The sequence below is a fragment of the Protopterus annectens genome, chromosome 12.part0 (assembly GCF_019279795.1).
Source record: "Protopterus annectens isolate FY-2018-M chromosome 12.part0, PAN1.0, whole genome shotgun sequence".
Classification (NCBI taxonomy): domain Eukaryota; kingdom Metazoa; phylum Chordata; order Ceratodontiformes; family Protopteridae; genus Protopterus; species Protopterus annectens.
In genome coordinates, this window is record NC_056746.1 from 1,191,504,178 (window position 1) to 1,191,526,159 (window position 21,982).

The following is a 21,982-nucleotide window of genomic DNA, read 5'->3' on the forward strand; positions in this document are numbered from 1 at the left end:
GTATAAGTAGCATAATGTACATGCAGTTTTAACACATGATATACAAGTGAGTAAGGTAATCAGGTATAAGTAGTCTAATGTACCTGCAGTTTCAACACATGATATACAGGTGAGTAAGGTAATCAGGTATAAGTAGTATAATGTACCTGCAGTTTCAACACATGATATACAGGTGAGTAAGGTAATCAGGTATAAGTAGTATAATGTACCTGCAGTTTCAACACATGATATACAAGTGAGTAAGGTAATCAGGTATAAGTAGTATAATGCACATGCAGTTTCAGCACATGATATACAAGTGAGTAAGGTAATCAGGTATAAGTAGTATAATGTACCTGCAGTTTCAACACATGATATACAGGTGAGTAAGGTAATCAGGTATAAGTAGTATAATGTACATGCAGTTTTAACACATGATATACAAGTGAGTAAGGTAATCAGGTATAAGTAGTATAATGTACCTGCAGTTTCAACACATGATATACAGGTGAGTAAGGTAATCAGGTATAAGTAGTATAATGTACATGCAGTTTCAACACATGATATACAAGTGAGTAAGGTAATCAGGTATAAGTAGTATAATGTACCTGCAGTTTCAACACATGATATACAGGTGAGTAAGGTAATCAGGTATAAGTAGTATAATGCACATGCAGTTTCAACACATGATATACAAGTGAGTAAGGTAATCAGGTATAAGTAGTATAATGCACATGCGTTTCAACACATGAAATACAAATGAGTAAGGCAGCTGATTATATACAATTAATTAGTTCAAAAGTATTCACATTAATGTCATTAAGAAGATGTAAGGAATAGTACGTAGAAGGAGAAAGTTTGCTGTTATTAAGATAAGGAAAATTATATCACTTCACAAATTGTTACCTCTTCCTCCTTTTTCACATTTCCTGGTAATAATAGACTTAAAAGATGCTTTCATCACATCCCTGTTCATCCAGACTTCAGGCATTTCTTCAGGTTCTGTGAGTCTAGATCACATTATCAGCTCGCTGCCTTACTCTTTGGATTATCAACTGCACCAAAAGTGTCCACAAAGTGTCTTACTTCAGTTATAGCTCATTGCAAGCTACAGGATATCCACATTTTTCCATATTTAGATGATTTGCTTATCTTTGCAGAGTGTCAGGAATCTCTCTCTTGGGTGTGAGATCTCTTACACAAGCTAGGATTCTAAGAGAATATTCAAAAGTCTTTCTTGACTCCTTCACACTGGATTGTGCTCTGTAATGTCAACTAGACACCTCAGTTTAAAGAGCTTTTCTTCCACAGGATAAAATAGATCTTTATTTAGATCTATTTTCTGCTCAGACTTCGGTCACTGTGAGGGAATACCACTGGATTTTGGATCTCATGGCATCTATGATTGCCATGATACACCTGGTAAGATTCCACATGAAAAAAATACAATGGTATCTGAATGAAATCTCTTTGGTCCCTGCATTAACACCCTTTTTCTTTTCAAATCCCATTGCTGGGTTTTGTCAGAAGAGATATCTTTTGATGGAGACAAAAGATATGCTTAAATCCAAGTCTCCCTTTCTTTCTCCCTGTTAAAAAGCAGTCAGTCAACACAGACTCTTTGAACTTTGCTTGGGGAGCAGTTTCATGAGGGATAAAAGTGCAAAGGGTGTAGGACACCAAGGACAGATGCAAGCACATTAATATCAAGGAGATGCCCTGCTCAAGACACTCAACTCTCTGAACCATCTCTGGTCCCCTGGACCTCTTTGACTGATTACAAACAATACCACAGTCAGGTGACACATCAAAAGGCAAGTGGGAACCAGGTCATACCCCCTTTGCAGACTAGCCATGTTAGCTTGGGATTTAGCTTTGCAACATAATCTCACTCTGCAGACATCCTACATTTGATCAGAGCAAAACTGTGTTGCAGACAAGCTGATCATGACCAGGGCAGACCCTCATGAATTGAAACTAGATCACAGGGTCTTCCACGATTTGATTAATCTGTGGAGATTTCCTCAAGTAGTCCTCTTTGCCTGCTCTCTGAATAAACAACTGGCAAGATTCTGTTCCAGGACTCCATGCAAGAAGATCTGGAAGACCAATGCCTTTTCTTTTCTTTGGACAGGAATGTTTTTGTATGCTTTTCCACCCTTTCCACTAATATCCAGGATACTTCTGAAGATTCAGAAGGAATCTGCCAAGATCATTTTAGTGACTCCTTTCTGGCCCAGGAAAGCATGGTTCTTAATTTTTTTTCGAAATGGCCAGGTGCACTTATCACTGGGTTCCTCACAGACTGGATCTACTCACACAAAAACAGGGGTATTTGATATACACAGACATCAATCATCTTCAATTGACTGCTTAGATGTTCGGGTCTTAATTCCATTTAGGCACCTCTTTGCTAAGGACATGCAGCAGGTACTAATGGATGCAAGAAAGCCTGCTACTAGAAAATTATATATTAGCAAATGGCAAAGGTTTTCTAGTTATTTGTGTCAGTGACTATTCTATGACCTTTCTTATTCCTCTATCAAGGTTAATTTGTCAGTCATTTCAGCATGTCAGCCCATGGATCCTCATCTTTCAATGCAGTTTCATGTCAAAATGTTCTTGAAAAAGATTTTGCATAAGAGTCATCCAAGAAAACTGGTGACTTCTCCTTGTGTTCATAATTTTATGTTAGAGAAGCTAATACTTGCTCCATTTGAGCCAGCTAGTCTGACTGACTTCAGATTCTTAACTTGGAAAACAGTTTTTCTGATTGCGCTGACCTCTGCAAGAAGGGCATCCAAGTTGCAAGCTCTTATTTTGAGTCAACCATACCTAATTTTCCATAGGGACAGGGTTTTTTTCAGAACTAATCCTTCTTTTATACCTAAAGTAGTATCTGAGTTTACTTTTGGCCAAACTATCCATCTCTCTCTTTTCTTTTCTGAGCCTAAAAATGAGGGAGGAAGGATACGTCATACACTGTATGTCCACAGACAATTCATGTACTATCTTGACAGAACTAAATCTTTCAGATCTTTGGATCAATTGTTCATTTGTTGTGAAGGCAAGAGGAAGAGACAATGTGTCAAAACAGAAAAATGGTTGTCTAAGGCTATTACCTTTTTTAAATTTACCATAACAAAACTATTTCAGGCAGGGTCAAGGCCCATTCTGTTAAGGCCTTGGCTTCATCGATGTATTTTTGGAAAGGGTTGAATTCTAGACATATTCTAGAAGTAGTTACTTGGTCCTCAGGACATACCTTTACAAAGGGCTATAAGCTTGATTCCTTCCCTAGGTTCACATCAGGCTTTGTTAGGGTCATTCTGCAGGGGCTTCTGGACTCTTCTCCTTCTACCTCCCAAATGTAGTCAGCTAGGTTAATCTACCCATATAGCAAGACTGTTACAGCAGTGATCAATATGATAAACATAGTACAGTTGTGTAAGCTGAATTTGCCATAACAGTAGATGTTTGAATGATCACTGCTGCAGTAGCCACTCCCTCCCTCTGTCTCCCTTGTTTTTTGGTGTGCTTTTTATACCAAGGTGTAGACATTTTTTTTTGTTCCTAGCATTGTCTTTTTAGGGCTCAGTCTCCCTGTCTCTGCTGGCAGGAAAACTCTCAATGACTTTGCATGCAAACTTGTCTTTTAGTCAGCTCGACTTGAGCTGCTTGACAGTTCAGGTATGCCAAAGGTGCCCTGCAGCTCTGGAAGTTTGCTGGCCGTTATATCCTTGGCAGGATATTACCCATATAGCTAAGGCTACTTCCACAGTGATCATTCAAACATCTACTGTTATGGTAAGTAAAACCTACAAAATTGTACTGTATGAACCATGTTTCATGAAATAGAAACATTATTATATCATTTCAGGTATTAAAAAGTCATTTTCAGAAAAAAAAGTTGACTACAGCTGAAAATCAAATAAATAAATATTAATGTAGAAATTGCAAAATATATAATTATCCTTTTATTGATGAATATCTTAAAATATAGCACTAGAAGTGTATCATTAAAATGCCCTTTTACTTATTGAGGTGATGAGATAGTTTGCATCTGTAATAAATTATATGAAAGGGAGACAAAGGAAAATAAAATATAGAATTTAGGAACATCTTGGAGATGTAAAACATAAAAGGAAAGCAAGTACAGTGATTTTACATCTGAAAGCTGAAAATATAAGCTGATTTGATGGTTTTGTGCTGTCAGTGTTCTATCACGTTTTGTGTCATGTGACAGGGGATATGCAATAGTTATTAAGTTAGTAAAATTTAGGAACTTGTCTGAAGTTAACGCCCTCCTGAATCCTGTCCTAAATGATCCCCTCCACTGTAGTTCAGATGATTTTAGGTTGCTGGTCACAGAATATAATAGTTCGATAAATGTAGAATTTGACAGTTTTGCCCTTTCAAGTATATACCTTATTCTAGTTGTGTGGGAACAGTAGTGTGATTCTAAGATCCAATAAGTGCAGAGGACAAGGCAAAGGATGGAGCACTGACAGTTATGTATTCACTTTCTGGAAGGATGAATTGGCACAGGACCTACAATACTCAAGGCATCATTCGACAATCTCCCATGAAAAGGCTTTAAAGTTTGCCTGGGGAGATATCTGTTATGAAGAACTAAGTCGCATGCTTTCCTGGATGATTGACATGCTGTGCAGTCTGTCCTGCATGATCACTGAGAATGCCGTTACTTCACATATTTCTGAGCTGCCTGCAGACACAGTGGTCATGATTTGGTGGCTGTTGTCTTTGGACCATCTGTTTTTCCTGGGAGCACACACAGATTGGATTTAAAATGAATCAGATGAACTAACTTCTCAGATGTCTCCATTTGCTTACAAATTTGCATTCGTTTGCATGTAGGCTGAAACCTTCACCCAACTAGTTTGCTTTTGTATTGCCTTGGATGCCTTAGGTGCATTTACTTTCAAAACTGTGAAGTTCACTCTAAGGATGGGGGGTATTCCTACTTTTCTAAAGGATGCTGTGATTACCTCAGTCCATAAAAATTCCATACTAGATTTGAGTTGTCTGAATAGTTCACCTGTTTCTAACCCTTTCTTTTTGGGGAACATTATTTAAAGGATTGTTTGAAGGTAATGTGATGCTTTCCTTGATGCTCATGAAGTCTATGATCTAATTCAGGCTGGTTTCCAATCTTACCAAGGCAGTGAAGAGATGATTCTTTCTGAAGTACTTAATGATGTTCTTTTGGTCCCTTTTTGATTATGCTTTTGGCCCCTTTTGATTGGTCACTTCATTTTACCCCTGCTGCTCTCAGTATAGCTGACCAATTGTTCCTTTTGGAGTACTTGAGGATCTACCATAGGGTCTCTTGCATGTTTTGTCTTCTAACTCTCAGGTTTTAATAATGGGCCAGATTCAGTAAAGCCTACACCAAGTATACACCAAGTGTACACAATATGTATTCAATAAAATTCTTATCACATTTTTTGTGCTTTCTACTTACTCAGAAAGATTACAGTAAGTGTACATGTAGTCTACACTTTGTGGTAATGTTTATGAATCCCTGTCAATATTTAAAGCTGCAAGAATATCAGTAGGAAAACTAAAATTAGGAGGAAGAAGGTGTCCATAAAGCTGCAAGAATATCAGTAGGAAAACTAAAATTAGGAGGAAGAAGGTGTCCATTATGTCTGTGTTGTCTGTTCAATCAGAACAGTGTACACTTAGTGTAAGCTTTAGTGAATCTGGCCCAATGAATATTTTCTGGAGATATGTAAAGAATATTAAATTTCCATTACTTGACATACAGAACATCATAACTGAAATATTCTAAAGTGACTACAGTGCTATTGAAGTATGTTAACATCCAGAAAAAAAATTGCAAAATATGATCAAATCAACAAAAGCCAACCAAAACATGTAAGCAACAGCAAACTGATAGATGAGCAAATAAAAACAACTACAAAAGTAAAATTTCAAAGACTTTAATACTTTGTAAGTACTTTTCTTCCAAAAATGGAACTTCATCAGACTGAAGTATAAAAGAAAAAATTATACTCATACAATAATCACATATCCAAGTACACAAAACCAATTAATGCCTTAAAGATTTCCTTTTCAGAAAAAAACTTGACATTTCTTTATTAGTAAGATCAGAGTGCTGGCAAACTTCTAGATTTAATTGACAAAAGTATTTCTTCCAGTCCAATTCCTCAAGCATCATACTCCCTACATTATTAACCTTGTCAATGACTGAAAAAGTATACTGTTCTTTGTTCATATTTAGTACATTTGCTGGCATGCTTAGCAAGCGCATTAGTAAAATTTTAAATTTCTACTGCATGCAAATGCTCATAAATTGTATGAGATAATTCTCTTGACATTGTGCCAATATAAAAAGCTTTGCAAAGTTTTGCATGCAGAGTACAGTGCAATGTAAATCACATATTTCGACTTACAATTAAACAAACCAGAGACCACAATTTGTTTTTCTTTTAGAATGATAAATTTGCCTTCATTTTTTGTATTTGCAATAAGTGCAAGCCAAACACTTATACATCCCCTTGGGTTTATGAATTAATCACCAGACATATTAATTAACCTGATTTGAAAGATATCTTTTAAGTTATACCTCATGAAACTCAAAACAAACAAATGAAGATAGGTGCAAACAGGCAAAATAATAAAAAAAAGAACAAACACAAAATGACTTTATTTTATAAAAATCCAGCTGGTAAGCACTTTCATTCCCTTAATGGAACTTCTTCAGACCAAGTTGTAAAATGAACAGGCTTATTTAAGTACTTAATAACAATAACATGTTGTGAGTTTTGTCAATATATGAAAGAAGTCCATAATTTTGTAGTAACAGCAAGGAGCTTTGAAATTAGGTAGAATAATTTGTATAATTGCAGGTCCAAATACATAGTATACATGACTCTGTCTGAATTATGTCCAGCATTCTATATAGGAAGAACCATTAGAGAATTCTACATGTGAGTGAATGAACATATAAGAGCAGTAGACAAGATTGATGTAAGTAATGTCTTGGCAAAACATGTTAAGCAAAAACATTTGTTAGAACAAGTAAGGCATACTTCAAATTTGTAATAATTGATAAAGTTAATGGTTTTGATCATAGGTTCGATGCAGAGGATGAACTGGATCTGAGAGAATATTGCTGGCAAATCAGGATGAATGCATGTGTATACCCTGGTTTAAATGATAGGGAAAATTTTAAAGTTTTACTTAGAAGGAAAGGGTTAAGGCATTCAGTGCTTTGGGTCACATGCTATTGTTATTAAGTATTTAACTAAGCTTGTTTATTTTACAACTTGGTCTGAAGAAGTTCCATTAAGGGAATGAAAGCACTTACCCGTTGGATTTTTATGAAATAAAGTCATTTTGTGTTTTAGCTGTTTCTTTTTTTATTATCTTTTAAGTTAGTTTCTCTCTTCCTAACAAACAAAAGGAGCCTTGCCAATTTTGAGATTAATACAACACAAACTTGTAAAAAAAATCGCCAACTGTAATTATATTTTTTATTATTTTCTCATTTACCGAACTTTTTAATGCTAGGAAGTTCTAAAACTTTTTTAGATTCAGAACATCAAACCCTGTTTGTGTTATTAAAAAGATCAGAGCTACAAGGTATTAATCTAGTACACTTGCCTCTTTTCACTTCCATATGGGCATTCATAACCAACTTAACTGGGTAACGTCTTTGTAGAAACCTATTAGTTAAAGAATGAAATTCCTTTTTAAAATAACTATCTTCATCAGTCAATCTACTAGCCATCTTTAAAATTATTGTGTGCAAGCTTCTATAATAAAGATTACTCTAAACTTCCTTTTTGAAAATTCTAGTGAGCAGCAACCCTTGGTTTTTGTACCAATAAATCAAAGTAAATAATGGAGTTAAAATCTGAAGTAAAGGTAAAAGGCAAATAATCAGCTCTGTTATTAAAATATAGCACAAAATCCAATAGTTAGGACTCACTTCCCTTCCACACAACAAAAATATTATCTATAAATCTTATATATAAAGTGCAATATACTACATATATTCAGATTTGAAAACAATCTCACTCTCCCTTCCAACTGTTAACAGATTAACATAATCAGGGGCCATTGGTAATCCCCTGGCTATGCAATTAATCTCTTTAAAATGAGTTTCAAACTGAAAAAAATGTAAGAGAGAATAACATCTAAAACCTCTCTGAATAACATATAGTGCCTTAAAAAAATACCTGAAGAAAGAATACTTCATGTATTTTACTCAAGTGTACAGTGTACAGAGAAACAATATCAATTGTGACTAAAATATCAGTGTCAACTATCTTCCGATCGATAGTATTTTTATAAAATCAAAGGAATCATGAACATAAGTTTCACTCTTTATATATAAAATATGATCAAACCCTCATTTTTGAAGGGGGGTTATGTTCTTATATCCCTCAGTGTGGGGAATCAATCTCCATACCCCTATTTTTATATACAGACTACAAACTCAGAAAAGGAAAAATTAAAAATAAAAATGGAAACTGTTTTCTGAAAGTTGCATTTATTAATTCCTTTATGGCATCTGCAACAAAAACAACATCTGATGTACTAAGATGTCAACAATATGAACAGTTAATTAAACATTTACAACATAATATGCAATGAAGTTATGTTCTCTTCTGAGAATAATTCACCCTCTATGTACCTTTCCTAGCTGTGGGATACCACAAGAGTCCATTTTGGGAATTGTTTTATTTACCATGCATATACTTCCACTCTATGTTATGATCCGGCTGAGAGGTTTGCAGTATCATAGTTATACTGATGATATTCTGCTTTGCCTATACTTTCCTCTAGAATGTGGGAGCTACTTTGAAACAAACTGAGGATTGCATCACTCAGTTCCTACTAGTTTGTCACCATGGCACCTATCAACACTTTAATGACTTCCACAGGTCCTGTCCTTATTCTCTGTACTGTTTATCGGCGTCAGAAGTTGGCATTTGTGTCTAACATGGATAATCTTAGACTGATCATCAATGAATGGTATCAGCCATCTTCTTTTGTCTTTTTTTTTTACTTTATAACTCACAAGTAATATCATCCATATTAATTTACTTATTTCACCTAAGGATGTCTTAGTGGTCATAAAGGCTATGGTCATTTCTCATATGGAATATTGCAATTCCCTTTATCTGAGTCTTTCAAGCACTGAACTTGATTAGAAGCAGTGGGAAAGGACATGAGCAAGTCTTTTTAGAGACCCACCAGGTGTAGTTAAATTATTACAGTTCTCTGTTCTCTGTCCTGGGCCCCTGCTATTTAATTAGTTTTTAAATCCTTGTGATGAGACCTACACAGTTAGGGTCCTGTCTATTTGAAGGACATTTTAGTGCTCATATGACCATCTCAAGCACTTTGATCTGATGTAACCAATAATGGCGACATCTGTGTGAAAAACCAACAGAACACAAAGCAAAAGATCTGTACGAAAAAACAAACTTTGCTCATTTGTCTTGGAACTGATAAAAGTCCACAATTTCAGGCCTGAAAGATTGGATCATATTTACTTTTGTGCTGCTGACACATGAGATTCACTAATAGGACAGCTTCATGGGCTTAAATGCACCTATTGCTAGGTTCATTCTAGGATCACTTTTAGTATTCAAATTATGGATATTATGTTTTAATCTAACCTTTAAGTTATTTATTTATTTACTTTAGTTTGTTGGCAAGGATAGAGTTCTGATAATATTTTTTTTAATTGGGAATGTCATGTTTTATGTTTTTGCTTACTGTAATGCCCAATAAAGCAACACTGTGTACAATGAAACTTGATACAGATTACCCTAAAAGATTTTACAGCAAATTGACCTAGAAACATTTGTTAAGGTAAATCATGTTCTCTGAATAAATAGAAATTGATAATTAACTGTTTTACGCTAAAGTGCCTATTCCAATGGACTTTTGCACAACTCCTAAAAAGGTAAAAAGTCAAGGTATTAAATTGCAAAAAGTAAAACCATGACCACTGGAACAGTATCCTCATATATTTTCTTTTAATTTCTAAATAATTTGAGATGATATTTTTACACTGAGAGTCTTGCTGAATGATGTAGCTGTATGATTGAGGGGAAACAGCAAGATAATCAAAACAAAATGCTATGGTGCGGCTTTCTTCACAACACTGTGGTAACAGTAGCAAGTAATGAGGTACTCAGGACTTTTAGGCTGAGCACCTGAATTCTGACAGCTGGTTGTATATTTAATGATTTCTTTGTGATATTTTTTAAAATGATGCAGCACCTCTTAATGTTGACAAATTGGCACCTTTATACTGTCTTGTTTAGCATTAGGTCAGCATGATCTGTTTCTTTGTATTTGTTTTATATCCTTTATTTTCAACTAAGCTTTGCTTTACATACAGGATAGTGATAGTATATGTGTGTGTGTCTGTGCGTGTGTGTGTCTGAGAAAGAGAGAAAGGGACAGAGAAAGAGAACAAGCTGTAGGTGTGCAGTGAGATGGTCCTATGGAGAATAAAAGAAATAGAGCTCACATTTTCTCTATTCCTTTTTATTTAAATGTTTTGTTTGTTTGCTTTTTATATATCACATTTTAGAGTGTTTCTAAGCTAAAACCTCCAGGTTACTTTGTATGATGTTAATGAGTACATTAAAAGAATGAATGAGCTGATGAGTCTTTGAATGCATATAATGCACTGTCTCCATGTATGCAGTGTGTGTTTCATGAATGGAAACATGAATAAATGCCTCATTTGGAATATATGTTTATGTAAGTGTTATATGAATTAAAGCTAGACCTGGAAACAGAAACTGAATGGGAGTATACCACATAGGCACGGACATGTGTTTGCATATGTAGGCACTGTATAAATGAATGTGTTAGGTGTGTGTATGTGTGTTTATGAATTATCAGACCAACACATGTGAGGTATGTGTGAGGCCTGGTAAATATGTGTGGGGAAGAGGAGTGAAGCACAATGTAGACAGCAGATTTCAAAGGATGCCCGTTTTATGAAATGCTTCATTTTACAGCCTCTCTGGTTCTTTGTAAGTTCAAACCCAGTTTGCCATTCTTACACATTTCATCCCCATGGTGTTATTTATTCATTTGTTCTGCTGTCCAGATATTATAGTAGTGTTTCCATAGTATAATAGGTTCATAGGTGTTTACTAGGCTAACAACCACAAGGGCCTTTTTAACCCTAATCATGTATCCCAAATCTCTGACAAGTTCTGATACCCATGATAAGTGTAAGCATGAGCCTGGGAGATGAACCATTTACAGGTTTCCTGTTTGCATCAGACACATACAGTAGTTGCCAAACCAAAGATGAATTTCCGATTCCCCATCCAATTGTCTAAGTTGCACTTGAATTGGATTAGGGAGGAACTCCGCTTCACATGGATGGGGAGCCTGTTCCATAGACAGGGTAGTCTCTGGGATACATACCTATCTCTCCAGTAGGTCCTACTTATATTGCAGGCAAGGTTTAAGTCTTTAGAATGGGTAATTCTGGTACTGTTTGTTTTGTGGATATGCAAGAGGTCCATCAGAGTGGGGTCTGACAATACCCTGTATGCCAGGCATAGATCTCCCCCCTCAAAAGCCTGTAGGAGATAGAATACACGGATAGGGCCTTGAGGCGGTCTGTATAGGACATATTACTTATGCCCTGTATTCTTTTAGTGAGGAACCTTTGTGGATGTTCCAGTTGTTGGATATGCCTGGTTAGGTACATACCAAAGGGTCACTGTACTCAATGATAGGTCTGATGAATGCCACATACAGTGGAACAATGACTTCCTTGAACTTAGATGCCATACTTTTGTTTATAAGTTGCACAACACATAATGATTTCCTCACCACTGTAGACACATGATGATCAAAGGCTAGATTGCTATCTGTGTTTGTCCCTAAGTCCCTGACTACTGGGTCAACTCTAAGGGGTGTGTTGTCAATATGATAGTTACCAGTGATGGATGATTTCCCAGAGGATACTATTATGCATTTATTGGCATTTAGTTTTAGTCCCTGGCTCTGACACCAGTTGTTTGTCTGTGTCAGCTCCCCCTAGAGAACATTTGTGTCAGTGTGAGATTCAATGACAGCTCCTAATTTGCAACCATCTGCAAATTTAGTCAGCCAAAGACAACTGACATTGGCCTTGATTTCTGAGAAGTTAATGTCAAAAAGGAAAAGTCCAAGGACTGATCCCTGAGGGACTCCTCTTGTGACTGGAATCTTTGTAGAGGTGGACTTCCCAATTCTAACTTCCTGTGTCCTGTCTGTGAGCCAGTTGGCTATACAGCGGGTGACGTAAAGGTTTGTACCTAACCTCTTGAGTTTGTCAACAATGCCCGACTGGGGTATTGTGTCAAATGCCTTGGCCAGGTCAAGGTAGGCAGTGTGAATGATTTTGCCCTCATCCATTGCTTTGGTGACCTTCTTAAAGAAGTCCACCAGGTTCAGTAGGCATGATCTGTCCTTGACGAAACCAAACTGGGTTGGGTCCAGTGTCTGGAGGTTTACTATAATCTCTATTGATCATCTCCATGATAATTCTTTCCATGGCTTTACATATAAGACTAGTTAGACTTATGAGTCTGTAGTTTCCAGGGTCTGTAACTGGCCCACCTTTGTGCATTGGGATGACTGTTGTCTTTCTCCATTCATGAGGCACGAAGCCTGTTTGGAGGCTACAGTTAAATAGTAATTCCAGAGGCCCTGATAGGTCATGTTTCATGCTATTTAGAAGGCATCCTGGGATATTGTTTGGGCCCACTGATGCAGTATTTTGGTCTTAGAGAGAGCATTAAGGACCTGTTCCCTAGTTATAGTAGGGGCATTATATTTGATGATATTTCCTTCATCTATTCCTGTTCTCTGGAGTTCCTGCATTGTAGCAACATTTTCTGCTTCAGCTTTATTACCGCCAGTGTTTTTTATTGTCATTACCAACCTATGGTCACTTTAATGGCTTAATGTCCTTTTGACATTAATATGGATTTTATTTTTCATATCAAATAGTTTTACTGCTACTTCATTTCTCAAGGTAATTTAAAATTTCAGGGTCATTCAGGTTTCTTGTCTTTTATGAGGCTACCTTTAGGCTACTTTCTGCATTAACTTGGTATACCTGGTAATTCTGTGGTCTTGACTTGTGATTGGATTATCTCCTATGGTTCCCTGCCAGTCTCTCTTGATGCCATCCAACCTCTCTGTGTATATTGGCTACAATCAGGTTTTCCTTTATACATTTTATCTTGCAGTTTAGATTGATTTTCCTTTTTCTTTTCATATTGATTTGTGACTAGACTCAGGGCAATCATCACCGAGTTTGGCTACTTTTAAGTGTGAAAACTGTTGTAAACACCTTGTTGATTTACAGATGTGAATTTTACATTTGTCTTACTTTATTAATAGTTTTTCTATTTTCATGTTTATTTTTCTGTCTGCTTTGTCTAATTTTCTACCTATGTCTACCTATATTTTTTATCGCTCCCTGATGTTTCATATTATCATCTACTTGAAGGACTGGTGCTGGTGCTACCATCTTCTTTGAGTATGTTTATAGCAGCATGATAAACTGACAGTACCTCCTTGTATGTCTTCCACCTGGTAATGCAAGGATATTTTTTATACTTACAACTAGGATCAATTTCTTGCCCTGTGGTCTTTTGTACTGCCCCATCATCCTGCTGAAGGTAGGGTGTTGGCAGGGAGTAGAGGGTGCAAATTCATCACTGCTACATTAAGGGCTTGCACTGCCTAAGTACGGACTGATTCTAGTAATATGGGGTTATTGGTAGTTGGCAAAACATCAGAATGCATTTTTTGTGTTATGTACCTACAGATTATGTTTTCTACTGGGGGCAAATAAACATGATTCTTTTCCTGTAATTCCAGCCAGGGAATTGAATTCAGGTGCAAGGTCCATCAGAAACACAAATGTTGTTATAGCAGACTTCCTCTTTGGCATATTGGCATGATGCTTTTTAGAGAAACCTGTTTTTTGATTCCAGTTATGATTCTGTCATTGTAGCTGCTGTGTCTCCTCCCAGGTTCTCTTTTGTGAAGTTATTCAGGATAGTTTGATCCTTTGGAGTAGGGGGCTAATAATGTCTATTGATCAAACGTTAAGATGAAGGATGCTAGGGCTGGTGCTGCCATCTACTTTGAGTATGTTTATAGCAGCATGATAAACTGTCAGCACCTCCTTGTATGTCTTCCACCTGATAATGCAAGGATATTCTTTCAGGAGCACACAGACTTTCTTCCTTCCTTATTCCACTGTCTTGCCATTTCCAAAGTGGTTAATTGTGGGCAGATTTAGTATTAAATAATATTTGAGTATTTATTTAAATATTTAATATTCAAGTCAGCAAGGATTCAGTTGCTGTTATAAAATAATTGCTTTGTATTGTGAAGGAATTTGAGTTTCTGGGACTGTTTTGTTTGCTATTCATATACATGGATATACCTTGGGCTTGGAGTTTCAGCTGGTGTTGAGAATGGTGAAGGAATCAGCCAGATGTTTGATCACAGATTCACTCTGTTTTCAGTTGAATACCGTGGGTAGCACCCCATGACCAGAGGCTGGTGGTATGAGGGAACTTGAGGCAGGTGTTTCCTAACATGTGGGATTCTGTCTTGCATGACTTTTTACAGCAGTTAAGTGCTGAGGACAGTGATGGGGTGGTTTAGGACTATAATGAGGCCCTGATTGCTTTGCTCAGTTTTCTCACCCCAAGTCACTTAATCCCTGGCCATCTCCTGCCATTGAAATCATGGTATGATCTGCAGCTAGAAGAATATAGGAGATTAATATGAAGGCAGGAAGAGATGGTGATGCACTGTCCTCCTTGAGAATAGGCTTCTCTGCAATCAACAGTTCTGCATTCTGTAAAGCTGAAATCTCATGAACAAAGTATTTACATTAGTTCTGTTAGAGATCTATGATGGCAAGTTGACCTCATCGCTCTTCTGGGTTGAGGGCACGCTTAGCAGCCTGACATGTTTTTCCACTCAAAAGTCTTTTTCAGTTCATGAATGTGAAATTGGCTGTGAGGTACTTCATTGCTAAACCTGCTTTGATCAGATCAAATGTTAGCACTAAGTTGCTGTCAGGGATGTTCCAATGTTTTCTGGAGGAGCCATTACCTTGATCATGGTATTAGCTTATCATTCCAAACATGTGAACTGGACCTCTGCTTCATCAAACTGTTTATATATTGCTGGGAGGTGCTTGGCCTAGTTCGTTCTCAGATTACTGCACCACTCTTCCAGAAGATTGCCTTTCCTCCTAAGTTAAAGGAATTCCTAATTACTCACATCATTAAAGTAGGTTTGGATGCAGATGGTTGGACTAATGTTTATGCATTTGCATTTCAAATCATCTATTTATTGGAAAGGTTTTGGAGAAGGTTGCATATATGCAACTGAATTTATATCCGAGTCACAATAACATATGCCATTCTTTCCTGTCCGGTTTTCAGTAGAGATGCAACATTGAGACCCTTACTGAGATTTTTAATGTTGTCTTTTTGATGGGAAATCAACACTGTTAATTTATCATGGTCCTCCTAGATATGTCTACTGCTTTTGACAGGGTTGATCAGGGCATCCTGTTGAAACACTTGAAATGTTGTAGCATCACTGGTGCCATTTTGGATTGTTTAACCTCCTACCTTTCTAGTCCTTATAAGGTGATATGGGGAGGGAATTTATTCTTTGCCATTGTACCCTCAGTGCAGGGGGTGTGCCTCATTTTTCAGTTTGTACCCACTCTTGTTTTCCATATTCATGGTCCTTAAGAGAAATATTAGTTTACAATAAAATAGCTACACTGATGAAGTTTAAATGTGCAGCATATAAAATGGGATGATGTAACAGCCAGAAAAATTGAAACAAAATTAAGAAAAACTCCTAACTGGAGAACCCCAGGCCCAGATGCTGTACCTAACTTCTGGTAAAAGTATTAACATATATGTATGAAGGTTTGGCCATGAGTAAGAACTATTTATATGCACACCTAGAACAGAAGAAAACCTGGTTAACAACAGGAAAGACAATACTCCTTCTTAAGAGCAAACCTGCAAGCTATCCTATAAACTACAGACAAATAACTTGCCTTCCAACGATGTATAAATTATAGAATGAAACTGATGCTAACTGAATTTATAGTCATTTAGAAGAAAACTCAATCATGGCAGTAGAACAAAAGAATAACAAAAGAAAGTCATATGGAACAAAGGATCATCTTTTGTTAAAGTCATAATAGAGAACGGTAAAAAATGGAAGAATCCAAGTATGGCATGGACAGATTACAAAAAAGCATTTGAGAGCATCCCACATTTATGGATAAAAGAGTGCTTACAAATGTATAAGATACATCCTACACTGACTGATTACATTACAGTGACCATGAAACAGTGGAACTTTGTAGTTAAGTCCTGATAAAGGGCAAATTATTATTTCAGGGATAAAAATTAAAAGGGGGATAATCCAGGGTGACTCTGTCACTGCTGCTCTTCTGCAGTGCCCCTAACCCATTGAGTTGTCTACTTAATGGCTACAATTTGGCTCCCTGAAAACAACTAATCTTTTTGTGGATGATTTAAAACTGTATAGTTCATCAGATGAGGAACTGAAAAAACAACTATAAGTGGTCAAAACTTTCTCAGATGGTATAAGAATGTCATTTGGTCTTGATAAATGTGCAAAGGCAACCTTTAAAGCAGGAAAGCTGCAGCACCAAGAAAATATCAGTCTGGGACAGGAATGTGACATAAAGGAACTTGAGCAGGAAAGAGTGTATAAATATATGAGAATTGATGAAGGATCAACAATAAAACATGAACAAATGTGAATAAAACTTAGCAAGGAATATTGAAATCAGCTCTGACAGCTAGGAACAAAGTCCAAGCTATAAACCAATTTTCTCTTCCTGTCCTAAAAATGCTTCATGCTTATCAAATGATTTATGAAAATCAGTGTATACCAAGATTATATATTCTCCATTCTGAAGGAGATATGGGCCTCCTCAAAATTGATTACATGTATAGATTTGCAGTCGTAGCACTGCATACATATCTGTTGACCTCACATGATCCAAACATAATGAAAGTTTTAAAATATGAGAAGAATAAGTCTAAGATGACTTCATTGCTCAGTTTAGCAGAAACATGTCAGTGTCAAGTGGGAATGGAAATCAATCCAGAAGTAAATAAAAATAAAGCAGCAACTGAATGTGCCAAAAAACAAAAGAAATAATATAAGGTGAAGGATCAGATGAGAAGGCAAGAAATGTGGAAAATGCATAAATATAGCTGCAAGTACAGAAAACTCTTGGAACAACTTTGTGTTAATCAGGACCAAACTCAGGAATGGTTAACGAGAGGTGAATTTAAACCAAAAGACGAAAGGTTAGCATTGGTGGCCCAGGATGGTGGACTACATACACGCTGGTTTACAAAGTCCATTGGTGGAACAGACAAATGCAGGTTTTGTAAAACAGAATTGGAAACAGTCGCACATCTTGTTGCTGGGTGTGATATACTAATAAGAGAAGGACTGTATACTGAAAGGCATAATAATGTGGCAAGACTGGTGCACTGGGAATTGTGCAAACATAATATTGAAGTAGTTGAGAAGCATTGGAAACATGACCCACAAAGCATTATAGAAAATGATGAAGTTTATATCACATGGGATCTCCCATTACTAACAGTTTAAAAAATAGGTGAAAGAAAACCAGGTATAGTTGTCCATGAAAAGAAGACAAAACTAGCATTGATCATTGAAATGGCTTCACCCAATGACTACAATTTCTTACTTACAGAGAGAAACAAAGTCATAAAGTACCAGGATTTACAGGCAGAAACAAGGGCAATGTGGAAGAAGGATACCCAGATAGTTTCAATAGTAGTACAAGCAATGGGTCTTATAAAAAAGAATTTACAGTCGTACTGAAATATGTTACCGATACATGTAACTCCATATGAATAGTGCTGCAAAAAGCACTTCTAGCTAACATCAAAGATTGAAACAATATTAATTTCATGAACTTTAATCGTACTTTGACTTAGGAATGGGGTCCATTCCCATCATGGTATTGAAATTCAAAAGACTTGGAGAAATTAAATGATGGTCATCTTTATCTTTATTTCCCAAGAAATGATGCTGCCATAAAAAAATCAGATGCAGAGTCAAAACACATCTTTGACTAGATGATAAATAGTTGGCTTATGTTCCGTGGCACGAAGATGACTGCCATGGCTAGTCATGTCACTAGCCTTTATTTGTTTTCTCTCATTTTGCACCTAATATTACAGATGATGATAAACAGAAATTCTTGTCATAGGCATTGAACCTTGGCCTGATTTTTGACAGTCAGCTCACTCTTTATGGCAAGATGTCTCCAATTATCTATTTCTCTCATTTCCCATTATTGAGCACCTTATTCTACAAGTGCATCTTCAGGCAGTGGTGCATGCCTTGGTTTGCTCTATACTCAATTATTGTAACATCCCGGACATGTGACTTCCAGACTTACAGCTTCACTGCCCACAACTAGAACAGAAGTTTGTAGCGTGGCTACTGTTGGCATCCATAGGTAGCATTATGTTATACTGATTCAGCAGAATCTGCACTGGATCCCAGCATAGCCACATATCACTTATAAAATTCTGGTCCTTGTTTATCTTACCGTAATAAACATTTGGCATGGTACTAGCCTACTTGCATCCTATAAGTTTGCTCTGTAGGGCTGTTGGGAGCTCCAAGGGGTCATGGAGAGTCTTATGATGAATGCTCATTTTTAGAGGTTATACCTATGGAACCTCTTACCTGGCTAGTTCAAGATATCCCTACTGTTCACTGGATTTAAACAGTGACCTAAATCTTACCTGTTTGGACTTACTTAAAAGATGTGACTTCAGCCTCCATTCTTGTTTTTAAACATGTTTTTAAGTCCTGTATTTACGTTTTACTATTTTAATTATCAATTAATCATTTCACTGTTTATTCACTTACTATACCAGTGCTGAGGTTTTAGCACTTAAATAAATTTGAATGTGTTTCTTGGTTGAAGTAGGTGCATCTATGTTTATTGTTCATACGACTTTTTCCTTCTATAAGAAAACCAAAATATTTTCACTGGTATATTTTCCATAGAACAGGGTTAGCATCTCTTATAAATAAATAAATAAACACCCATTACAGGCCACTAATGAGACATTTTGGTAGCATTTTGCATTAAAAGCCCTTTCCATTTGAAGACAGCACTGTTCTCTCTGCACTATTTTACTCATCTAATGAGTTGTTCAGAGCAATGTTTTACAAATAGATTACCAGTGCAAGATATATGAAATCATTTTAAGCAGGTTTTTCTTAGTTACTAATGCCACGTAATTAAACAGAATTATTGTGTCTTTTTCTAAATTATTTTATCTTTTTCTTCCTTGTTTTTAGTTAGAAACATCTACGTTTACTTTGTGTAAAGCTTGGAATACAGAGACTTTTTCATTTTTCAGTAAACATATCTTAGTGAGAGAAAAAGTCTGTGATTAATTTTTTATAGAATGTCTGAACTCTTTATATCCTGGATATATTCTTATACTATGGTAAAAGGCCATATTAACAAATTTATTTAAAAAAGGTATTTGGATTCAAACACATGAACAGACTCCAGTAATGCATTTATTATTTTAATCATATGTAACTAATCACCCAGAAGCCACCCAAAAGCAGACACAAGAATGAAACAGTTCACTAGAGACTAAAGAAATTTCTAGTAAGAATAAAGACGACCACTTTTTAAGAAAGCAAGTATACTAGAGTGAACATGAAGAAGCTTAACAAAGCTGAGGACCAAGGTGATATAGAACAGGTATGTGGTTGAGTCAGGTATGGAAATAAGGTACATAAATAAATCTGGTGGTAGAATGCAGACGTCCAGGAAGTTATCCTAAGAAAGGAGTGCAGGAAGAAGAAGCAGACGTGAGTGAGTAAAAGATGCATCAGGCTAAGAATGGATACTGGTCGGCTAACAAACAGGCTAAGTAAGCAACTGCCATGACCAAGAAGAAGGCATCAGAGAAACTCTACTAGCTTCTGGAAGGTGGCTCAGCAGATGACACAAATAAATTCTAACAGAAAATAGTCATCAGATGACATTCATAAGGGATACCAGGAACCATCTGATCACCAGTCCAGAAGATACCAAGGGCACTGGAAGTAGTACCTTAATAAACAATACATTTTAATAAAAACCCTACAAAAGTTGTATTGCTGTATGCAGATCCTACAGTGAAAGAGGAGGGACATCTTACCCTAGAAGAAGTACAAAGTGCACTAAGAAAGATTTAGTTAGAAAAAGCAGCAGGCTCAGATGAAGTCGCTGTAGATATTATCAAGATATTGGGGTATTTATGGGAGAAATGGCTTCAGAGTGTAGACTTCATAGATGACCAAAGAATAGGCACTCTAGTACCAGGGCAGGGCTATGAGGTGGTGCAAATAGGACATATCATTTATACCATGTATGCTTTTAGTGAGGGAACTCTGTGGTCACTCCAGCTGTTGCAAATGCTGTCAGAAAACTGCCAATGTGTTTCTGGTACTTGATTATTGGTCTAACAAATGCATTTCTGTTTCAGACTTCATTCCCACCAGAAAATATATGCTAATGCAAAACCTTTTATTCCATCAACTTTCTAAGTTTATAAGAGAAATGTTTAAAAATTGTACCTATTTTGCACCTCCCTCGTTATTTTTGGCTTTGTGTGGAATTCTTTCTCTAAGAAAAAGAGAAATATGCATGCAATTGATACTGGAGAAAAAGCTGGAGATGAGTAATAAGTCCAACTGAACATTCATAGACTTATAGAAAACATATCACAAGGTTCCAAGAAAACTGAATTGGGCAGTCCAGCAATGGTTCAAAGTCCAGAAAACACTGGAAGAACTTCTGTTGGATATGTACAGGGAACTGATTCTAAAAGCATGAACAGAGCTTGAACTCACAGAGAGTCCCTGTGGATGTCGGTGTATATAAAAAGCAGAGCTTTCGGGCGTAACCCTTCTTCAATACTAATACATTCAAACACTAACGTCTAGAAGCTTAAATACAGGTCTAAAATCACATGACCAGCAGCCAAATGAAATCATGTGACAGAAAACAAATTAAAAATTAAAGACATATACATATAAATATATTAAAAGATGTGTAGATACACAGTATAAAATATTTACTTTACAATATTACGTAGCTTAACTAACACAGGTTTTAAACTGACAGTGCTATTTAAACCAGGATGAGTGTCAGCAGCTAATCTCAATATCCATTCAAATTCTTTGAGCTCAAGGCGGGTGTTGACATCACCACCTCTTTCATTTGGACATAGAGCATCAATCACTCTAAACTTAAATGTATGTGTTTCACCACAAGTTTTAATATGTTTACATAGTGCATTATTCTCAGAATTTCTCCTAATTTCAGAATTATGGTCTATAACACGTTCCTTAAGCTTACGTATTGTTTTTCCCACGTAAAATGAACTGCATGAGATGCAGGTAGCCAAATAAACCACAAAAGTGGTGTTACAAGTAGCTGTAATTTTAAAATTAAATACTTGTCCATTGGCAGGATGAGTGAAAATATCACTACCATTCCCTAAGATATAAGCACAGGCAACACAGTTAAAACATGGAAAAGTACCAGTTTTAGCAGCCAATTGTGTATAACAGGGTCTATAAAAATCTTTATAACAGAGTAAACTTTTAATCGTCCTCATATTTTTATATGTAAAATGTGGCTTGGTGCCCAATATAGTTTTTAGTTCATCCAATGCCATCAGAACGGGCCAGTTCCTGTTAATAATTTGTCTAATTGAACTTGACCTACCATTAAAAGTTGTGACGTACCTTATTTCATGTTGAGTAATGGTGTTATTACACTGACTATCTGTGAGGCTTGACCTATCTTCCAAAA